This window comes from Lissotriton vulgaris, chromosome 4_1, assembly GCF_964263255.1.
Source record: "Lissotriton vulgaris chromosome 4_1, aLisVul1.2, whole genome shotgun sequence".
NCBI classification, from domain to species: domain Eukaryota; kingdom Metazoa; phylum Chordata; class Amphibia; order Caudata; family Salamandridae; genus Lissotriton; species Lissotriton vulgaris.
The window spans coordinates 1,035,576,960-1,035,600,563 of NC_141691.1; positions in this window are offsets into that span (position 1 = coordinate 1,035,576,960).

Below are 23,604 nucleotides of genomic sequence, written 5' to 3' on the forward strand. Positions count from 1 at the left end.
AGCATGCATTTTATTGGTTTTCAGCCCAAGTGGGCTTGGCTTGGTGCTCGTTTCTATTATGATGCATTCTGGGGCAAATAGTTTGTCCTTTGAGCATTTTTTCCTTAGTAGGTTCCACTGTTCGATGTAATTGAAATTTCTTAAAGTTATCCTTCGTAGGATCCGAAGTGGTGGGGCAAGACGCTCTTCATATTTCAGGTGCGCTGTGCTGCTTCTCTGGACAGGACACAGTTCCTCTCCGCAGCCTCCCAATCTGCGGGATGTTGCTATGCTGCGCAGTACGGGCCTTCACGTAATTAGATGATTCAACAAACGCCCTAAAGCTTGTCAGGATGCACTCCCAGTTTGCCTGCCAATAAGGGTGCCATATCAGCTTGCCTCGACCCTCCGGTTATTACTGCCTGACGCGTTTCGTGGTTGAGACGCCACTTTCTCAAAGGCTTGACACTTGCACAGAGGATGACGCTCTTTGGATTAGCATGCATTTTTTTGGTTTTCAGCCCAAGGGGGCTTTGCTTAGTGCTCGTTTCTATTATGATGCATGCTGGGGCAAATAGTTTGTCCTTTGAGCATTTCTTCCTCAGTAGGTTTCACTGTGCGACGTAATTGAAATTTCTTAAAGTTATCCTTCGTAGGATCGGAAGTGGTGGGGCAAGACGCACTTCATATTTCAGGTGCGCTATGATGCTTCTCTCCGCAGCCTCCCAATCTGCGGGATGTTGCTATCCTGCGCGGTATGGGCCACCGCGTAATTAGATGATTCAACAAACGCCCTGAAGCTGGTCAGGATGCACTACCAGTTTGCCTACCAATAAGGGACTTAGCTACTAGTGAAAAAATCCCCCTCACAATAATAACCTTTGACGCTGCTAAAGCGTTCGATCGAGTTAACTGGTCCTTTCTAAACAGACTTATCATTAAATATAACCTTGGACAAAATTTTAGTCAACTAATAACTGAGACTTATAGAAACCCGAGAGCAAAAATCCTAGTTAATGGGAGTCTAACTAATAATTTTACAATTCAAAGAGGAACAAGACAAGGGTGTCCTCTGTCTCCCTTGCTCTTTAATCTATATATTGAACCTCTGGCAGCCACATTAAGAAACAATGAATCAATAATCCCTTTTAAACATCAGGATTGGGTTAAAAAAGTGGCTCTATATGCGGACGATTTAATGATTTTTACAGGAAATTATCAAAACTCCTCCCCAGCAATAAACAAGGCAATTTCAGAGTTTGGGAAGGTATCTGGATACTTAATAAATGAAGCAAAAGCTGAATCAATGAGCTGGAATACACAACAGAATAACCCATACACAAAGGATAAATTAAAATACTTGGGTATACTCTTAGTAAAAGATCTCGAAAAAATTCCCCAAATAAATCTGAGTAGGATCTCATTAGAAATGAAAAAGCTCTTGAAGGTATGGGATAAGCTACCTTTAAACATGATAGGAAGATCTAATTTGGTGAAAATGTCGATCCTTCCTAAATTTACCTACCTTTTTAATGTCATACCATTGGAGTTTAAGAATAACCATCTGAAAAAAATACAAGGAGATATAACGACTTTCATATGGGCTTCAAAAGGCTCAAGGATTGCTTGGAACAAAATGAGAAGAAGAAAACTACAAGGTGGAATAGCCAGTCCAGACATTATGGAATACTATAGAGCTTTTCAATTCAAGAATGCAAGATCACTGGTGAACAGCTATGTTTTTTACCCCCAATATCTCCAAATACTAACAAATAAAGTTGACCACTTCCTGTTTGAATTTGGACATCCCAAATTCTTTAAAAAAATAAAACTAAAGATACTAAAAAATATGGCAAAACTCTGGTATCAAGTAAGAAGCGCATTAAACATTCCTTACTACAGCTATGCAGCCCCTATATGGGACTCACCAGGCACCCCTGAATGCCTAAAAGATGCCCTAGCAACTCCTTTAAGAACGGCAGGAATTAACAAATGGGGACAACTGATGACAGAGAACTCAATAGTGTCTTGGGAACAACTTACAGAAATTACTAACGGGACCCTTTCAAAATTTAAATATTATCAACTTACAAGCTGGGCAAGCTCCTTGTTGGAGAAAAAAACGGGAAATATAGAAATAGAGAAAGAGTTCATGAAAACCTCCCCAATAAAAAAGGAAATTTCTATATGGTACTGGGCTATAATTACGCCAGGAAATGATGACGCCTCATTATCGGAATCGACTTGGAGTAAAAACATCATAGACTCAGAACTTGATAGCTTATGGAAGAAATCATGTGAAAAATGTTGGAATATCATTAAACCAGCGCGTCTAAAGAGAAATCACTTATTCACACTGCATAGGGCATATTGGAAACCAAAAAAACTGTCAAAATGGAAAGGGGCGACCATTCGGTCCCCCCGAACGTATGGTGGAGTACCACGATCCCCCCGGGAAGCCATCTTGGGCGGGAGGCGAGTCTCGGCTGGTATGCCCGAAGCGGCGTAGCCGGGGCGCGCCTTTTTCCCGCCCTAGAGTGGGCTGGCCTAGACACCGACGCGGCCGGCCACGCCCTCGGAGGCAGGCGGGGGCGGGTTTACGCCCGGCCTGAAGACGGATAAAAGGAGCGGAAGCCAAGAAAGCATCCTCTTGTTCCTGTGCTCTGAAGCTGCACCTCCCCGCTGCACGTGAGCTCGAGACGGAACGAAGAGCCAATTTTGAGCGTTGTAATCTTTCTTTTGTCTTACAGATATCCCGTCTGAGAATGCCCAAGAAAGTCGGAAAGCGGGTCGGTACCGAGCAGATGCTCCGCATGCTCATGAAGGAGATAGCCGATCTGAAGAAAAAGGTGGAGGCTAAGGACGGGGCGGGAGGACCGAAACGGCCTTTGCAGGGAGCAGTCCCCGGTGGAAAAAGCAAGAGGCCCAGAAGGGGAGCACTTGGGGGAGACACCCCGGTTCCCGATACCCCACGTGAGGAGCCAATCCCGGTGCCGAAAGAGGGGAATCCAATTCCTGTGGTGGTCACCCCCGTGAACAGGGAGGATATGCCCCCCGAGTTAGCGGCACAATTGGCAGCGTGGTTGGGAAAAGATAGCGAGGGCGCCACGGCTGACGATGCCCGGGCAGTAATGAGGCAACTGCGGGAATCTAGGGAGGCTTCGAAGGCAACATCTTCTGTTCCCCCACAGGTTCCGGCGGCTGGAAGTACAGCAGGCCCAAGTTCGGCGACAAGCACGGGGTCTACTTCAGGTAAGCGGCCATTGCCGATTGCGGGGGAAGGGTCTGTACCTTCTCGAAGGGAGAAGATTGCCCAGCATGTCCCACTAGAAATTAAGGAATTGATTTGGGCGGATAAGTATGTAAACATGTTTTCATTGCTTACCGACCATTACGAAATAGAGCATGTGAAGAGCCAAAAGGAGCTCATGCATCCGAGTGTTTGGCGCGCAAAAATGGCCGCCTTTAAGGTTGACGAGAACATTGGTACTTGGGGCAGAGCGTGGGGCATATTTACCTCCATCATGGGCGAGCGCAGGCCCGAGTTGCTGACCGAGTTACCCATTTATCAGTCACGTATTATGGAGTATTTTGTGGCATATGGGGGCAATCAGTGGTTCTGCTATGACAATCTTTTTAGAAAAGCTAAGGAACACAATCCATTGTTGACTTGGGATTGTTACGACTCCGTGTCATGGCAAAAAATGGAGAGTACAGGAATGTTGAAGGTACCATTGGTAGGGAGTAACGGAGGAGAGTCTTCCCGCCAAAACTCTGGGACGCCCTTTCGGACGGGTGCAGGTAATGAGTACCACTCGAAACCGAGTGGCAACACAGGGAAAAGGGGGATCTGTTGGAATTTTAACAGAGGGAAATGTACGAGGCCCCAGGGGTCATGCAAATTCAGACATGAGTGTGGGGGGTGTGGGCAGCCATCCCATCCTGAGTCCTTGTGCAGAGCCAAAACGGGTGATAACGGTGGTAAGGGAGGCGCCAAACAGGTCTGATATAGTCCGAGGGGCGCCTTTACCTACCCCGATTGATACCATGGCAATGATTCCTTGGCTCAACGAATACCCGGATCATGCTTCCGCTGGGGTGTTGCGAAACGGGTTCTCATATGGTTTCCGCATCCCAGTGGGGGATTTTCAGGGTGTAGCAAACTGTAAGAATCAACTGTCGGTCTTGCAGCACACGGCGGTGGTACAGGTAAAGATTGGGAAGGAGGTGACTCGAGGTCGTGTTGCCGGTCCATTCGATTTGCCACCGGTTGTTAACTTTGTTTGTTCCCCTCTAGGGGTGGTCCCCAAGAAGGACCCGGGTGAGTTTCGGCTGATACATAACTTGTCAGCCCCACGTGGTCTTTCCGTTAATGACGCGATAGACCCGGAAGTGTGTTCAGTGCGGTATGCATCTTTCGATGAGGCCGTAGCCATGTTGAATCGCCTGGGGCCCGGGGCGCTGATGGCGAAATCAGACATCGAGTCAGCGTTCCGGTTGCTCCCGGTACACCCAGACGATCAGCGTCTTCTTGGTTTCATGTTTCAGGGTCGCTATTACATGGATAGATGTATGCCAATGGGGTGCTCGATTTCATGTGCCTATTTCGAGAAGTTCAGTTGTTTTCTGCAGTGGGTATTCACAAGGAAGACAGGTTTTCAACATGTTATGCACTATCTCGATGACTTTCTGTTTTTGGGGGCAGCCGGGGATCCTGAGTGTGGACAGGCTTTACAGGAATTTTGTGTCTTAATGAATCAATTTGGTGTGCCATTGGCGCCAGGTAAGACGGTGGGGCCCTCGACCCTGATCGAGTTTCTGGGGATCGAGCTCGACTCGGTAGAAGGTTGTTTTCGATTACCCAAGGAAAAGGTGTTGAAATTCAGGTTATCCCTTGAGACATGTATTCGTGCAACAAAAGTAAACCTGCATCAATTGCAACAGGTGGTGGGTCAGTTGAATTTTGCCCTAAGAGTGATACCATTGGCGCGCCCCTTTTCCCGCTCGATTGCACAAGCCATGGTCGGCCTGAAGGAAGGACATCACCGCACGAGACTCTCGGCAGAGGTTCGCCAGGACATGCGCATTTGGTTGGCATTTCTGGCGGATTTCAATGGTCGAATTGTCTGGAACAAACCAGCGGTGTCCTCCGAGGAGCTGGGCCTTTGGACAGATTCGGCGGGGAGTATAGGTTTTGGTGCCATATTTGGTACACAATGGTCGGCTCAAAAATGGCCGTCATGGTGGCATGAGTACGGGTTGACGAGTAACATTGCTTTTCTCGAACTTTTTCCTATTTTGGTGGCCCTGAAAACGTGGCCCGGGGGTTTCCGTGATCACTCTGTGGTGTTCTGGTCTGATAACATGACCGTGGTTGAGTGTATCAATAGTCAGGCAGCACGATGCGGATTGATTCTGAGACTGCTCAAGGAGATTGTGTTGTTATGCATGCAACTGAATGTACTGTTTAGGGCAAGACATGTGCGGGGGGTGATGAACCAAGCGGCTGATGCGCTTTCTCGTTTCCGTATGCAGGCCTTCTGGGGTTTTCTGCCCACAGCGGACCCGGTGGCGGCACCCTTTCCCGAAACTCTCTGGTCTCTCGGTGCCCCGAACTACAAAACCTCGTGGGAGAGAGTTTAGCACTCAGGACGAGGAAGGCATATGAAGGGGCGTTCCGTTCCTATTGGGCCTTTTTGGGTACTGCTAGGGGAGAGTTTTGGGGTCAGGAAGAGTTTGTAGTACAATTTCTGCTCTCTTTACATCAGGCAGGTAAATCGGTAGCTACGGCCCAGAGGCATCGGGCCGCCATTTCCTTTATGGCAAAGGCTCATGGGATCCAGGACCCGACAGCGTCTTTCGTTGTGCAGAAAGCGCTACGTGGGTGGCAACGCCTTGAGGGTCGCAGAGTGGATGAGAGGCACCCGATAGGTCTGGATAGGTTGGCCCTGTTATCCTCCGTACTCCCTGCAACATGTTCATCCCAGTATGAAACTGTGTTATTCCGAGCCGCATTTGCGCTAGCATTCCATGGGGCTATGCGGGTAAGCGAACTAGTGGCGAAGAACAAGAGGAATACGATGGGGGAATTGTGCCGGGAGCACATTCAGGTCAGGGGGGAGACGATGACGGTCTCATTTGTTAGGTCCAAACCCGATCAAGGTGCAGTCGGGGACTGTGTAATCATTCAGAGGATCCCCGGGTCTTCCATGTGCCCTGTGGTATGCATAGAGGAATATTTGGCGCAGAGGGTTGCAGCATGGGGGGGGACCTTCTTGAGACACGCTGACGCCACCCCACTGACGAGGTTTCAGTTCCAGAGGGTGCTTGCGATGTCGATTTCGGCCGCGGGCTTGAACCCCGGCGAGTTCGGGACCCATTCCTTTCGGATAGGGGCTGCAACTGAGGCTACAGCCAGGGGTCTGAGTGTGGAACAAGTAAAACGTGTGGGGCGTTGGTCCTCGAACTGTTATAAAAGGTATGTGCGGTTGCACATGCTGTGAAGCTGTAATGATATACTCACGCTTCTTGTTTCTGTTTGATTTTCAGTTACGCAAGCTTACGAAGCGGGGCGGACTGTACAGTCGACCCGACTCCTGGGGATCAGCGGTCAGAAATCACCATCTGCGAATAAGGAGGTGTGGGTCGTGGGCCACTCATATGTGAGGCGTGCCGCGGACGTATTCAAAGCAGGTGATATGATTCACGTGGCTGGGGAATACGGGTACAGGGTGTCCTTCTACGGAAAGGGCGGGCTCTGTATTGACCAGTTTCAATTCTTTTTTGAGGGTTTGTTAGAGCGGACAAGGTCACCGCCGTCTATAATCATAGTCCATCTTGGGGGTAATGATCTGGTGGCCACTGGTAGACGACTTCTTCTTGAGGCAATGCTTTCCACAGTAAGTTGGTTGGCAAGGAGAGTTCCAGGGTGCACAATTGCATGGTCCCATATGATCCCACGGAAAGTGTGGCGGGGGGCTATTTCGGTTACTGCATTGAATCATTCAGTAAGGAAGATAAATAACAAAGTGAGTAGATTGTTTCGTTCAAATACACTGCATTCTGTTTCGCATGGTTGTATCAAAGGGGACAGTGTGTATTTGGGGGACGGTGTTCATTTGTCCCGGGTGGGGAACGAGTTACTCATAGGAGACTTCATAGCATGGTTAAGGAGTTTACAGCATGACCTTTAGGTAGGAGTGTTTTGTGGGGGGTCCGGATAGCCGGTCAACTATCCGGCCTGTGGCGGTAAGGTCATGATCGGTGAGCAGTAATTCGAAGATCCCTATGAGGGGGCGTCACCCATTACGGATGGGAGCGCTCGGGGGAGGTGGCCAATTGGCCCCTCAACGGGGAGGCGGTCCTGTCTAAGGAGAGGCCGCCGGAAGGAAAGGAAAGGTGGTCAAGGCCCCTTCCTGGATAGGAGGGGCTACGGCCCCTCCTGGGGAATTTCCCGGGGCCAGGACATCTGCGACGGCAGATGGGTAAGTTGTGTGGGGTGCGGGAGGGGGTTTACGCTACCTTTTAGACACCTCACACGAGTCCTCGAACGACCGTTAAATGGCGTCGAGTTTATTGGGGCCCCCGTCAAGTACAAAGGGAAATTGGTAGATGCACTTGAGGTACGCCTCTGTGCGGTCGCTCCTCTCACAAGTGAGGGGGGTATTTCTGGTTTAGGGATCTGACACCGGTTACGACCTTGCCGTTGGCCCTTAACGTTAGGATGTACAATTTCAAGTCAAATGTTTTGTAGGATGTTAGTTCGGCTAGGAGAACCTTTGTATTAGAGATCTGTTAAGGTTAGCCAAACATCGTAATGTGGATATGAAATTGTACATAATATGAAACTGTTATTTTAATGTTTTATTTTTGTTTCATATTTTAATAAATACGGCCGGGAAGGGTAACTCCCTTCCCGCCTTCCAAAAGTTCAAGAACTGTTTCCGGTTTCCCAATTCTTGGGGATGATTGTGTTGAGAGGGGGTGGCGGGTATCTCAGCCATATGGAAAGGGGCGACCATTCGGTCCCCCCGAACGTATGGTGGAGTACCACGATCCCCCCGGGAAGCCATCTTGGGCGGGAGGCGAGTCTCGGCTGGTATGCCCGAAGCGGCGTAGCCGGGGCGCGCCTTTTTCCCGCCCTAGAGTGGGCTGGCCTAGACACAGACGCGGCCGGCCACGCCCTCGGAGGCAGGCGGGGGCGGGTTTACGCCCGGCCTGAAGACGGATAAAAGGAGCGGAAGCCAAGAAAGCATCCTCTTGTTCCTGTGCTCTGAAGCTGCACCTCCCCGCTGCACGTGAGCTCGAGACGGAACGAAGAGCCCATTTTGACCCACCCACCAGCCCCTGAGGACAGCGATTCGTTGTGAATACAGTTGGCATAGTATCTTTTTTGTTTTCTCTGTTCTCTTACAGGTTGTGATGATTGTCGTGAAATTTCTTAAGATGCAATAAAGATTGGTTATTTTCAGTATGTTTTGTAAATAAAGTAATTTGGAACAAGGATTGATCAGTATTTACGCTTGGTAATAAGTGATGTTTGCTTGTAATCTTAGTAACTTAGGTAGAACTGTCGTATTTATTTTGGTCGGGCGGTAAGGTCATGATCGGTGAGCAGTAATTCGAAGATCCCTATGAGGGGGCGTCACCCATTACGGATGGGAGCGCTCGGGGGAGGTGGCCAATTGGCCCCTCAACGGGGAGGCGGTCCTGTCTAAGGAGAGGCCGCCGGAAGGAAAGGAAAGGTGGTCAAGGCCCCTTCCTGGATAGGAGGGGCTACGGCCCCTCCTGGGGAATTTCCCGGGGCCAGGACATCTGCGACGGCAGATGGGTAAATTGTGTGGGGTGCGGGAGGGGGTTTACGCTACCTTTTAGACACCTCACACGAGTCCTCGAACGACCGTTAAATGGCGTCGAGTTTATTGGGGCCCCCGTCAAGTACAAAGGGAAATTGGTAGATGCACTTGAGGTACGCCTCTGTGCGGTCGCTCCTCTCACAAGTGAGGGGGGTATTTCTGGTTTAGGGATCTGACACCGGTTACGACCTTGCCATTGGCCCTTAACGTTAGGATGTACAATTTCAAGTCAAATGTTTTGTAGGATGTTAGTTCGGCTAGGAGAACCTTTGTATTAGAGATCTGTTAAGGTTAGCCAAACATCGTAATGTGGATATGAAATTGTACATAATATGAAACTGTTATTTTAATGTTTTATTTTTGTTTCATATTTTAATAAATACGGCCGGGAAGGGTAACTCCCTTCCCGCCTTCCAAAAGTTCAAGAACTGTTTCCGGTTTCCCAATTCTTGGGGATGATTGTGTTGAGAGGGGGTGGCGGGTATCTCAGCCATATTTAAAGGAGCAAGCATAAAATCCTGCCCCAAGTGTGGATTAGAGAAAGCAGACGACATACATATGTTTCACAGATGCCCACGATTGGAACCCTTCTGGCAGGAAGTAGGTAACACGATATGTCGGACATTGGGAACAAACCTAAAAGTAAGTACAACATTAATTATTTTTGGGATATGCACTGAGCTAAATGTAAGTAACGAGAGGTTAAACAGAAAACAAGAAAATCTATTATTTGTCTTGATACTTCTTGCCAGAAGAGAGATCTGTCTGAACTGGGTAAAGCCAACGTCTCCGTTGCATGAAGATTGGCTTAATTCCATTATAACCATTAACAAACTAGATAGAAAGGGGAACTCTCCAAAAAATTTAACTTCTGGGAAATTTGGGAAAATTATTATACTAATTAATACATAAGAGAAACTTGATTAAAACAATTTGTCCGATGATTAAAGCGCTGACAATAATTCAGATGGGAATAATTTCCCATCGAGTAGTCAAAAAGACTAGCTCTCTTTCCTTGCCGCCATGAATTATTGAATATGGTAAAGGATACAGGAGGACTATAACATGACAGTTCCACCAAAGGGGTACTCTATGTGGCCGGAAAATATAAGAAAAGAGTGAAGGAATAAAAGTGGAAGTCCTAAAGTTCTCTGTTGTAATCCTTATACATTCATTCGCAAAATGAGGATATTAGAAAAAAAATAAATAAATAAACAAATGCTGGGGCAAATAGTTTGTCCTTTGAGCATTTCTTCCTTAGTAGGTTCCACTGTGCGAGGTAATTGACATTTCTTAAAGTTATCATTCGTAGGATCCGAAGTGGTGGGGCAAGACGCTCTTCATATTTCAGGCCGTATTATCAAGCTCATTATCGCCATTTTATTGGCAGTTTCCTGCCAATAAAACTGCGATAATTTTAACACCAGTCCTTGATAATATGCACCTAAGTTTATTGGTTAAAAAAAAGAGCAATGGGCCATATTATCAATAAAAGGCGATACATTATCGCCGCTTTTTTTCGGCAGGAAACTGCTGATAAAGCGGCGATAATGGGCTTGATAATACGGCCTTGTTATTTCCCATAGAAGCCCATGTTAACACCAGAACATAGACTTCTATGGGAATTAACAAGGGCCTATTATCAAGCCCATTATCGCCGCTTTATCTGCAGTTTCCTGCCGATTAAAGCTGTGATAATGTATTGCCTTTTATTGATAATATGCCCCTTCATTTCTATGATAGTATGTAAAACTTTCTTTTTTTTTGTGTAGCAGTTGTACTCTAGGCATGCGCAGCCTCATTTTGAAGCCCACTTTTTTTTCTTTTTCTTTAAGTTCAACAAGCAAACCTTTCTTTATTTCAGGTAGTAAATTTGTCCCTTTCTTTTCCCGGGTTGTGTGTGTCATCCGCTGCTGTACTTTTGTAATATATTAATAATCATATTTTTTCTATATTTATTTGAAAGGTAGTGTTGAGGCGCCAAACGTTGATTACGTACTCCGTCCACTGCCATTTTAGTAGTTTTTCACCGTTATTTTAATTTTATCTGTTACTTAGAACTCAGTAGTCTTGAATATCTTACTTTAGTATTTCAAAATTATTTTTATTGTGGACCGTCATACGCCTACCCCACAAAATAAAAGAAGTATGTAGTTTTTTTTTAATTAACTTTTATTAGATCAATAAATGTAAACGAAACTGAATTATAACAATATTAGAAGCAACTAGAAAAATAACTTTAACAACAAACAATATTATAAACAAATTGTTAAATGGACTCCAAAAGAATTCCGATTGGTAATCTGCAAAACAAAAAACAAAATTAGAGTTTAGAATTATGTAGATGTGAGTAAATGAGCTGAAGCATTACAAGTTTTGGTAACTCCACAGTTTTACGTGTGCAGTGTGCCTCGTACATTTCAGTTCTGTTATACTTCCGCGTTCAAGTGGTGTCTATATGGAAGTGTCTACTGCGTTACTGACGCCGTTATGCCGACTTATTTCTAATGCATTGGTATGAAGGCTTTGTAGATCTAGGACTCTGTGCTTACCATTGTATAAAGACTGCGGCCAAACTCTTCGGCCAGTTGAACTCACAACTTCTTTTGAACAATTCTTCTACACATCCAAGCAGACAGCAGTGTCTATAGGTTTAAGAGAGAAAGAGAAATGATGTCACAGAGAGTGAGAGAGAGAAAGAGAGAGAAAACAACATTAAAACTGTGTCGCAGAGTCTGGAGTTGAGATTTTTTCTTGAAAAGTCAGACATAGATTTATAAGCTCCTTGCGTCACTTTACCCATGTTAAAAGTGACTCAAAAGTGGTGTAATAACGTTGTGGATCTGTTTGTGAGACTGTTGTAACGTATCTGATTTTACAGAGAAGCTGATGTACACTGCACACTCTGAGCCACATTATCAAGCCTGAGCGACAAAATTATTGCCACTTTATCGGCAGGAAAGTGCCGTTAAAGTGGCGATAATGGGTTTGATAATATGCTCTATGGAATTCCAATCGAAGCTCATGTTAAATGCCCTTCTCATCTAACATGAGCTTCGATTGGAATTCCAGTTCATGTGTTTATATCTTTGTTGCTTGTAATGAGACGTTTTTGCTTCATTGGTACTTATAAGTAAGTGCTTATGCATAGTCTTAATTTGTTGAGGAGCAGTGTTTTATACAGTGCTGAACTTTTGACCTCTGTTGACAGTTGACTTTCCCTCTCTCTGTGTTTTGGGGCATGAGCCCACAGACCCAACAGTCAGTGGTGTTGATTACCAGTTGATGCTGATGCCATAACTGAATAAATGAATTATTGAGGTATTCCGTTCTCCTAATTTGCTCATGTTCTGGAAGTGTATGAAACTGATGTGGGAAGGCAGTAGTAGGAAAGGACAAGGAAACAGAAGTTGGAACAGGTGCTTGCTGCATAGTGTAAACAACCCAACTTACACAAGCCAATAAAATACATGAACATAATAAAATACATAACGTTATGCCACATGGATTAACCAATAATTCTTTATATTTACTTTTCATCTTTGCATTCTTATCACTGCTTTCCACTTCAATATCCATTCTCTAAAGCGTTGCTCACGGCAATCTTCCTAGATCACTTAGTTGTGATTATTAGCCGTCCTATGACACTGCAAGTCCTGCAGACCTATGTCACTACTCAGGTTACAGCTTAAGACTCCTACCATGACCCTGCAACTTGATGGATAGTGGAAAAGAAAATGTCTCTCAATAAAACTGCAATCAGAAAATAGTAAAAGAAAAGTTCAATTGTCTTTCGTTGATCTGGATCTTAAGTTGTACCGAGTCTTATTAGGAATTGTTTGTTCTTGAAACAAAGTCTCTGGATTTACTGTGTTCAGTCGCAGATGTGATGGTACAGCTTCTTGCAACACGTCGTCGTCTTCTTTCTCGGAGTTCGTTCCATCCAGGCGTGCACCACTAAAAGGTACACATTGAGGGACCCTTTCGCCTTCACTGTCACTTATACCCTTGCGAACCCACTGATCAAAAGGTAAAGGCAAAGGTACCCTCTTACAGAGCACGCCATGGACGCAGTTCTTCTTCCCGACGACCTTTACTGCTGTACGTGTTGCTAACAGAACTTTCCGAGGCGATCCCCAACGATGTTCCAGATTCTTTTTCCGCTGGAAATTCTTCACGCAAACCCAGTCACCGGGTTGGATGGAATGACCTGGATCTGCAGAGGCCTCCGGCAAAGCGTTTTGAACCTGTTGATGAAGAACACGCAATTTAGTGGTGAGGTCATGCAAATAGTCATACAACATTGGGTATGGGATGTCAGAATACTTCTTAGGTCGAGGAACTCCCCAGACATTAGCTGGGCGCCCAAAGACGACCTCATAGGGACTAAGGCCTAACCGAGAATGTACAGTAGTTCTTGTGGATAAAAGTGCCAAAGGCAAAGCGTCAGGCCAAGTTAGAAACGTGCTGGCCTGAATCTTCGCCAATTTAAGCTTGAGAGTGCCATTATAGCACTCTACCAAACCTGCTGACTGAGGGTGGTTTGCCGCATGGAATTTTTGCCTTATACCAAGACCTGTACACACTTTCTGCATAATTTGGCCTACAAATTCACTTCCATTGTCACTCCAGACAATTCGTGGCAAACCAAACCTCGGGAACAATTCCTTCAAAAGGACTTTGGAAGTAGACAAAGCAGTATTGTCCTTTAGGGGGTAGGCCTCTATCCATCTGGAGAAGGAACACACCACCACCAGGACATACTTGAAGTTATTACAACGATCCATATGAATGTAATCAATTTGTAATACCTCAAAATAGTAAGTAGGGGGAGCAAAATGACCTGCTGGAGTTGGAGTTCCCTTTCCTGGATTATGCATTAGACAAACAATACAATGTTTCACCACATTCTCCGCACATTTAGAAATTCCTTCATTCTGTTATACTGGAGCCAGGAGTTTACATATGCCTTTTGCATTATTATGGGCTGAACCATGCGCCATAGTAACTACAGGTAGTACATAGGCTTCTGGTAACAGCCAACGCTGATGTTCTGACAATTCCGTCCAACACCCTGTCGCGTCCAACATTCCAGTACTTTCTTTCCACTTACTCAATTCCTTCTCAGTAGCCTCTTCTTGAATCGTTCTCACACTTTCTATTGTGTCCTCACACATTCCTCCCTCTCTGACCCATCTTGCAGGGCCTGAAACACACATGCGACTCGTAGCATCTCTTACTGTCTCTTTTCTACCTCGTCTGCAAAAGCATTCCCGCGACCCACATCATCAGTAATCTTCCTATGAGCACTAGACTTTATTATCGCTATTTGGGTAGGCAAAGCAAGTGATTCGAGAAGATGATTCACAAACTGACCATGCTGTATCTTAGTCCCATGGGAAGTGAAGAATCTTCTTTCCTTCCACAAACTTATTTACTTATTTATTTATTTATTTATTTTTAATATTTCTAGAGCGCACTGTTACCCGGAGGTGTCCTGGCGCAAACGACCGAAGCTATGAGCCACACCAAAGGCGTATTGGTTATCAGTGTAAACATTCACTCTCTTTCCCTTAGCCAACACACATGCTCTCATCAGGGCAATTAGTTCAGCTGCTTGGGCTGAATTCTGTGGAATGCGTGCTGTCTCCACTACCGTATACAAGGTGGTAACAGCATAAGCTTCAGTCATCTCGCCATTTGGAAGTTTGAAACAAGACCCATCCACCCATAGGATCCCATCCGGGTCCACAAGTGGTGTGTCTTTTAAGTCTATTCTGCCTTTCGTTTCCTCCTCCGTTCGGAGAAAACAATCATGCTGTTCTTGAGTGTCTTTCTCTTCCGGAATGGGCAACAATGTAGCGGGATTACACCGCTTGATGTGTATATGGCTAGCCAAGAGCGTCAGCTCATATCCAGACAAACGAGCACTCGTGAGGTGTTGTGTTTTCGTTCTGTTCAAAAGAGTATCCACTGCATGTGGTACCATAACAACAAGAGTGTTATCCAGTACCAATCCAGCAGATTGACGAATGGAAATCGCTCCCGCTGCTGTAGCTCTGAGACAACTAGGGAATGCCTTGGCTACTGGATCCAACATAGCCGAAAAATAGGCACATGGCCATTGTTTGTCTCCAAATTGTTGCGTTAAAACTGACAACGCGCAACCTTCCCTTTCGTGAACATAAAGTGTGAAAGGCTTACTGTAATCTGGAGTACCTAACACAGGGGCAGAACACAAGGCAGTACGTAAGTCAGAAAAACTCTTCTGACATTCATCAGTCCAAAGAAGGGGTTGGGGTGTATCTTTCAGAGTAAGTGCCAGCAGAGGTTTAGCCAACAAGGAAAAATTTGGAATCCACTGTCTACAGTAAGAGGTAATGCCCAAAAAGGCATGCACCTCCCTTTGTGTGGATGTCACAGACATTTGCGCGATTGCTTGAATTCTTTCTGGGGTCAATCGTCTTCCCTCCTTCGACAAGAGATGACCTAAATAGGTAACCCCTTGGCGGCAATATTGCAACTTAGAGGGTGAAACCTTGTGATGCAGATCAGACAAATGACGCAACAGTGAAACAGTCACATCCTTACAAACATCCTCCGAGTCTGCAGCAACTAACAAATCGGCCACATACTGAATAAAAATGGCACCTGGGGGCAAAGTGAAAGCATCAAGCTGAGATTTCAAAGCCTGACTATAAATGGAGGGGCTCTCACAATAGCCTTGAGGCGCACGTTTGAATTGGAAACCTCGGCCTCCAAGAGAGAAGCCAAAAATATCCCTACTTTCCTCAGCAATAGGAATACTGAAGAAAGCATTTTTGAGATCAATAACCGAGAACCATGCCGCCGAAGCGGATATCATAGTAAGCAAGGCAGTGATATCTGGGACAACAGGAAACTGGGGAACAACGATTTTGTTGACCTCCAGAAGATCAATCACACAGCGATATACAGGAGGCTGAGAAGGATCAGTGCGTTTAAGGACAGGTAGAACAGGACTGTTACAAACATTACCTCTCGTCTCTTCGACCACACCCTTCTGAACCAGATCATAGATAATAGCCAACAAAGCTCGTTCACCATCATTGGAAGTCTTATACTGAGGAATGCGTTGTAATTTAGCATTAGGCTTAATAGTAACCACGTAAGGCGGAATCTGGAGCAGACCAACATCATTCGGACCTGTAGCCCAAAGCGTAGCAGGAAGAGAATGCAATTCAGGTGAGAGTTTGTCTTTAGATAAATACATAGGAGAATCAATTTCTCGCCTAAAGTAAGATGCACACCAGAGGGGGAACAATACAACGTTGTATGAACACGTTTCAAAAAGTCCAAACCCAACAGATTCTCTCCCCAACCAGTCGTTAAAATAAGCGGAGCTTCCAGATTGTAAGGACCAATCGAAAGAGGCAAAGGACAAGAAACCGGGTTAGTAACTGGGGCGCCAGAAAATCCCACAGTAACGTTAGTTAAGCCAGACAAATGTGCCCCAGGGAGTTTGGAGTGAATAATAGAACTACTCATTGCACCAGTATCCAAAAGAAATGGCTCTACAACACCCAATGCAACAACTTCAACATAAGGCCCATTCTGATCCACTGGAACTGATACGACTCCCTTGCTTTGCCCATGGCTGTCCTAGCTAGTGTGAAAATCCTGATTCTCACTCTCAACATAATATTTGTCGTTGTAATATTGCACAGACTGAGTATTCTGCTGATCAAAATAATTCATAGAATTCTGAGGGGGAAAGGAACGCTGTCCCTGAGACAACGCACCTCGCCCTCTACCTCTGGGTGCTGATTGAAAACCGCCATGACCTTGCGGTCTGGACAATCCTCCATTACGCTGCAATAAAACCGGATAGCTATTCTTAAAATGACCCTCCTCCTTACAATAGGCACATTGATTTGGACCTAGCAAAGGTCGCTGAACAAAGGGTTCAGGTTTCTGTAACAACCTCTGAAACTGTGAAGGCTGTTGAAATTCACGCTGTAGAACAAGGGGGATAAGTCTGTTGCAAAAGAACCTTTGTTTTCAATTCTTTAGTCTTTTTCTTGACTTTATCCTTTTCCTCCTTATCCCTATTCTCATGATACTGAGCAATGGCTAATATCTGATCAGATGAAGAAACAGCCCACGAACTTTCGGAGTCCTTCAATTTATGCAATAACTCTGGAAGTAAATTAAATACAAATTTATCCACGAATAATCGCTGTCCACCTTCAGTACTCATATCTTGACCACTATGGTCGATGAACGTCTCCTCGAAACGGGTGAAGAAATCGGAGACACTCTCATCTTTCTTCTGTTGACACGCAGCTAACTTATCCCAATTTACACGTAAGGCAGGCATCATAGTTTTCATTAAAGTGATGATCCCACCAGGCAATTGTGTGATTAAATCATCGGGTTTAGCACCACCTACTTTTGCTGCATCCGCAGCAGTTATAGCAGCCCAATTACCGCCTAAAGCTTGGTCGTGATCCTCCCTACGAATCCGAGGCCATAACGCTTGTGGGACTACATTTCCCATCAGCAGATCAATATCGGCCAAATTCATAATACACGCATCAACAGTCTGGGACAACTCTTTATAATACCCAGCGGGATTTTTACGAGGGTCCGGTAAAGTTCAAGTTCAAAGGCTTTATTTCGATAAAATCATATCATAAAAGCATCACAGTGATATAAAAAAACATTTACACAAAGACAAACTTTCTTTTACAATTGGGACCACACATTTTAGAATAAAAAAAAAAAGAGTATAAAACAAGCAGATTAAACATTTAACGCAAGCCTTTTTGCTCTGATGGACCATGTCCACGATAAGAACTTGGATAGACCACAGACATATAATGTACGGGTGTCGGATATTAGGATGCGGAGTGCTTCACTTGAATGCCTAGTGTCCATATCCCGACAAATAGGTTTAAGCCACCGTTGCCTTGGGAGTACATAAGCCGGGCAAACAAATAGAATATGTTGAACAGTCTCAATGCTAGTTGTACAAAAGGAGCAACAAGGTGTAGTTTGGGACGGGGGTTTCCAGTGGGCCGTTGATGCACGCACGGGGAGAGCCCCAACCCTGAATCTAAAATATAGGGCCCTATCATAAGGTTTCCAGACAATATCTAGATAGAGCTCTTGGAATGGTGCATCCTTATATTTTAGAAACTCTTCCGTTAGCCTGCCAAGAGATGGGTCAGTGGTGGTTCTAGTGGCAGCCCATTTCCAGTAAAGGATCTTTAGGGTGGCATTCGGGGGAGAAGAACAGCTAGTCCAGGCTTCGCTAAGTCCTAACTCACAAAGTAAGGATTTAATATCTCTAAGACATTTTATTTGTTGCCATCCTACCATTGACAGTACCTCCGCTAGCCCCTTAGCATACTTGGTAAGTTCAGGGGTTCGCCACAGTCTAGCCCACAGGAGCAACGGACGATATTTTGCCAGCTCGCTAATGGGCTGGCAGCCTAGGTCGAACAGCAGTGATAACGTTGGTGTGCTCTGCGGAAGTGACATAATGCCCCTTAAAAACTTGTTCTCAGACCTAGTTAATAGATCAGTATTAGAAACGCCCCAAAGCTCAGCGCCATACAAGGCAGCACTGACGCCCTTTGCCTTATAGATGTTGATAACAGTGGCAATCGGCCAGGTCGTAGAGGAGCGCTGCTCTTTAAGCAGCGCCCCCGTAACCCTCTTATGGCTTAGCAACATTTTGGTAAGGTGAGGGGCCCACTGCATGGTATCCGTGATACAAATACCTAAATAGTCAAATATAGTGACTCTCTCAAGGGATACTTGGTTTAATATAGGGGTCGTCCATGTTTCTTCGGGGGATTTAGCACCAGATATTTTGTCTTCTCTGTGTTAATTACCAGACCACGCTTGGTGCAAAAAGCCTTGAAGCTGTCTAGAAGGTCTTGTAGGCCCACCGGGGTCTTAGATAATAGGAGCGTATCATCGGCGAATAAGAGTGTAGGGATTCGCTCCCCGCCAGGGATGGTACGTCTGATGGTTTTTCAAGCAGATGTTCAACAACCCCATTCACATAAAGCGAGAAGAGGGTTGGGGCAAGGACGCACCCCTGGCGGACCCCTCTCCCCCCCGGTATCCTGTTAGTTTTCTGCCCCTCAGTGCCCCACCTAACTTGCACGAAGCTACCCTCATGTAGCCTCACTAGGATAGACAGAATATTAGGGGGGATCCCCATGTCTGACAACACCCCCCATAGGCGACCTCTAGGTACAAGGTCAAAGGCAGTCTTTAAGTCGATGAACGCAAGATAAAGACTGCCTTTGCCTATAACCTCTAGTTTCCAATAAATTAACAACAGTCTAAATGCCTGCTCTATTGTGCCAGTGCCGGTTCTGAAACCGGCTTGATAATTAGAGAGAATCTCGTTAACTTTAGTCTATAAGTGTATTCTCTCTAATATCACCTTTCCCACAACCTTCTGGGTAGAATCTAATAAGCTAATTGGGCGGTAGTTGGAGGGGGTCATCCCTCTGGCCCTTTTTATAAATAGGGACGACCTCAGCCCCCTTCCAGGATTCAGGGATTGCAGCGCCATTGTCGATAGCATTAAGTAAGGTATGAATGAGCTTCCCCCACTTTGACAAATTTTAGCGAAGCAAATCCCCAGGAATACCGTCGGGGCCAGCTGCCTTTTGGGGCACAATGCAGCTGATCGCGTATTCCACCTGCTTAGCTGTAAAAGGGAATAAGGTGTTTTCTCTAAATGGTGCTAGAGGGCTGCCAGGAGCGGAAATAATAGGAGCTTCTGGATGGCAAGAATACAAAGTGAAAAAATTATCAAACCAAGCCTGCCCCGTGATGTTACAGGTAATAAGGTCACTATCCGGCCTGTTCTTTGCCCTTATAGTACTCCAAAAGCGACCTGAGGCCCGCCCTACGCTAGCCTCTCTTAGGGTTTGCCAATACAAGTTCTCCCACTCCATTTTAGCATTTGCTACAGCCAAGTTATACTCTTTCCTGGCATGCTTGATTAAGGATTGTGACCTCACCTTGACAGCTTTTATTAGAGCAGACTTCTTCTGTCTACATAATGGTGTGTACCATCCCTGCTTCTTCTTGAGCCTATGGTATCCAGTTGCCCTACCCCCTACTACTGGTACCATAAATGTGTTCCCTATGGAGGTTATAGCCTCCTGGAACAGAATTGTAACTCTAGAGGGATCTAAATCCTCTGTCGTGGATGCCTCCATTGTGCCCAACGTATTTGTTAATAGCATATCTATAGCCTGGACTTTCGCTTCATCTAAGGCAAATTTACTCCACTTGAGGCGCCTTGCACAATTAGATGGATAGATGTTTTTGTTGGACTTTGCCTTACATGGTGAGGCTACGCTGTTTTGTCTAGGCCACAAATGTTTTAAGGTTAAAGACAGCAAGTTGTGGTCACTATCTACAGTGGGTATAACTGCCATATCCTGGACAAATTGCCAGAGAGTTATATCAAGGAGAATATAATCAATCCTTGATGTGTGATTCACCCTGTTGTACGTGTGGGCACCCAAAGGGTCCGAAGCTGTCCTGCCATTTATTGCTCTTAAGCCGTGCTCAAGAGTCATAGCGTTCAGCTGGATCACCCTCTGTGTCCATTTTTTTATAGGTGGAATTGCTAAGGCTGGTATGCCCCTCCTAGAGTCATCCTCCACCACGTCCAAGATATCATCTACCGCGAGGGGTTCATATGTGCAATTAAAATCCCCTGCGATCAATACTTGAGTACCATCACAGCATCCTCCTAGGGACTTTTCAAGAAAAGCTACTGTGGGGGACTCAGAGCTACCTTACATTATCATAGGATAATGTTTCATTTCCACTGCAGGATCAGAGTCAAGAAAAGCCTGAGAAGAAATAAAGATCTGAAAGTGACAAGTGTCCTAACGGCATCCTCAACTTCAGAACCCACAATAAGTCTTTTATCAAGTTTGGCCTGTACATCTAACAAACCTTGAGGAGCTGAACCCAAATCCATATCCTCCCTTCCTTCAACAAGAGTATCACACATAACATTAAAAACATATCTCTGCGTGGGCGCATTGCACTGGAGAATGGAGATCAGGATATTGGGCACACTATACTGTGTACCACTCATGATCCATTTCTGAGCAAGAGAGTCCAACATAACTCGTTTGTCGGAACCTGGGAGTTGACTATGAGATTGCCTTCAAGAAAGAGCAGAAGTCATGTTAAGAGACTCAAAGAAAGGGGAGAAAAGGCCAGAAACAGTATCAACTAATCGTCTATGAACTGTGGGAGAATTTGACAATAAAACGGGAGACATGTTATTAAGCACAGCTGGAGAAGGGCTAATAGTTACCAGAGGAACCGAGGGTAAAGGAGACTGAGGTACAGAAGTCGGTGGCAAAGGAGGCGGGGGTGGCAAAACTGGAAGGGGTACTTGTAGAAGAGCTGAACCAACTGGCTGTACAACAGGTTGCTAGGCAAGTGGTAACAACGGAGGTGCATTAGCACCCGGTACATAAGGCGGAGGTAATCTCAACAAATGGGACATTAAAGGATCTTCATCAGGATCCTTACTCTGCAGGGGAGTAGGCAACACTGGATAACATCTATCTACCGCCATACGATGCTGTCTTTCTGAAACTTCAATTGCCCGATCAATCTCATTATCTTTAAACTGCTGGGCAGCCAGCATAATTGACATACCTTGTGCTTTCTTATCTCTTTTTGCCTGTTTAATTTCTCTCTGTTTGGCTTCCTTACGCCAAAGGCGGAAGAAGTCAAACCTTGCCGGCCGGGCTTTTCTTTTGAACAAAATTGCTTCCAAATTGTCTAATATATCAGGCTCAAAGCTACCATTTTGTGTCCTCTGTAAAACACCATCTATCTTCGTGTATTGGATCCATGCCTCATAAAGGCAATGAAGCCAACACCATGTTTAGAATAGAGCTCATAAGTGGGAGTTCCGACCGGAGGAATCGGACAAGAGTCCTCCAGCCTGGAATCCCTAATGCAACAACAAAACTTCCTAAACGTGCTAAGGCCAGGCATCTCTTAATGCACTGGTCTGCTCACAAACATCAAGGGGATAAGGCAATATAATACAGCACAAACATACTCACCCCTTGGCTTCGGCTTTTGCAAAAGTTGAATAACAAATCAAGAAACAAAACAAAGAAGTGGGCGCTTCCCACGAATACTTAACTAAATGGTCTTCTCACACCAACAGAAGTCCGTCTAACGTCTCACGATACCAATCATCACCAAAGGGTCCAAGGCAGGGTGGCAGTCAGGGCAGCAGTCATCAGCAGCCGACGGAAAGGAGTAGCCGCGCTGCAAAAGAACTTCGGTCCACTTCGACATACAGGGGTCGGTTGAAGTGGCTCGCGAATCCTCCGGAATTTTTTTGCGAAGCTTCTCACGACCCTCGGGCTGAACTGCTACCACTGAAGCCGCCCCACTTTGGGCGCCATTTGGAGAACCGGGCCTTATGGGCCTGGCGGCACAGGGCAAGCCTTAAATCCCCGAGTTCACCTGCCTTGTCGAACAGAGACACGAGACACTCTGTTGGGCGTAGAAAACCAGGTTTATTAGCTGCAGCCAAGCAAAGTTGTCTCAGAAGTACAAACAAAGTATGTTCTGAAGAGACTGCCACTTCAGTCCGTGGCGCACAATCTTTTATAGTACACGTATTTACAATGTCTACTCTCTATACATACAAAAGCAAGCCAATAGGAAAAGTTGGAAAACAAGCTATCAGGTGTCCCAAATGCACCCCTCTCTGAGACCCCGTGTGTTACCCCTCCCAACAAATTAATCACTGCTAGTATCGACAATCCAATTTTCAGGTGGCAGGACGTATTTGTGTACCTCAAAGGATAGTTATGTAACAAGAGAATACAAGGAGAGAATAGTGAATGCCAGTAGGATAAGATAAAGTAGGGAAAGAATAGTCGACAGAAACCTCCTAAATTATATTTTTTATGTCCTAGATCATGTCCCAGCACACCCTAGAGGAGGGGACAGACTGTTGATGCTAAGGAGACTAGAGTCCCGGTACATCATTGGTCTGCAAACCAGGTATCCCGAGGGATTGCATACACACAAAGGGTTAACAATGCATCTGGGCAAATAGTAGGAAAGAGGTACATGGGGTTCCGTGGAAACAGACAGGAATATGGATGATAAGAATGTACAATAACTAAGTATGAATTAAGTGCTGTAATTGTTATTATTGAACTATGAAACTGAGCAATGGTATATTAGAAAGTATTCATACAGGATTGTATTGAATGTTTATACCTTATATGATGAGAGAGACTATGCCCATCCAGGGCGTTATGAGAGTTCGGAATAGTGCCATAAATGCAGTAGTGGTATCTTCCATGTCGATCTGACAAAATATGATGCGCTAACCCGATATAAGTGGGGAGTGTGTAAAAACATTATCTGTAACAAGACAGATACATGTTAAGATGGCGCCCATGAAAAAGACGTAGTCCTCTCTCTATGCTGTTTGTAGGCGCGAATCTGTACCATCCAAGAAGGCAAAAACGTCGAAACGCTTCTGTATATATATATATTTTGACTGAAAAAGACATAAGTTTCACATACGTTATAGTTAGGAATTAGCATTTAAAAACCTTAGAAATTCACTGAAAAAAACATAGCTTTCACATGAGGCGGAAGCCGGGAGTATTTGCTCGCATTTTTACTTGTTAAACATTGCATTGCATTTGTTTTAAATTCACTTGTCACTCACCCCTGAGCACTT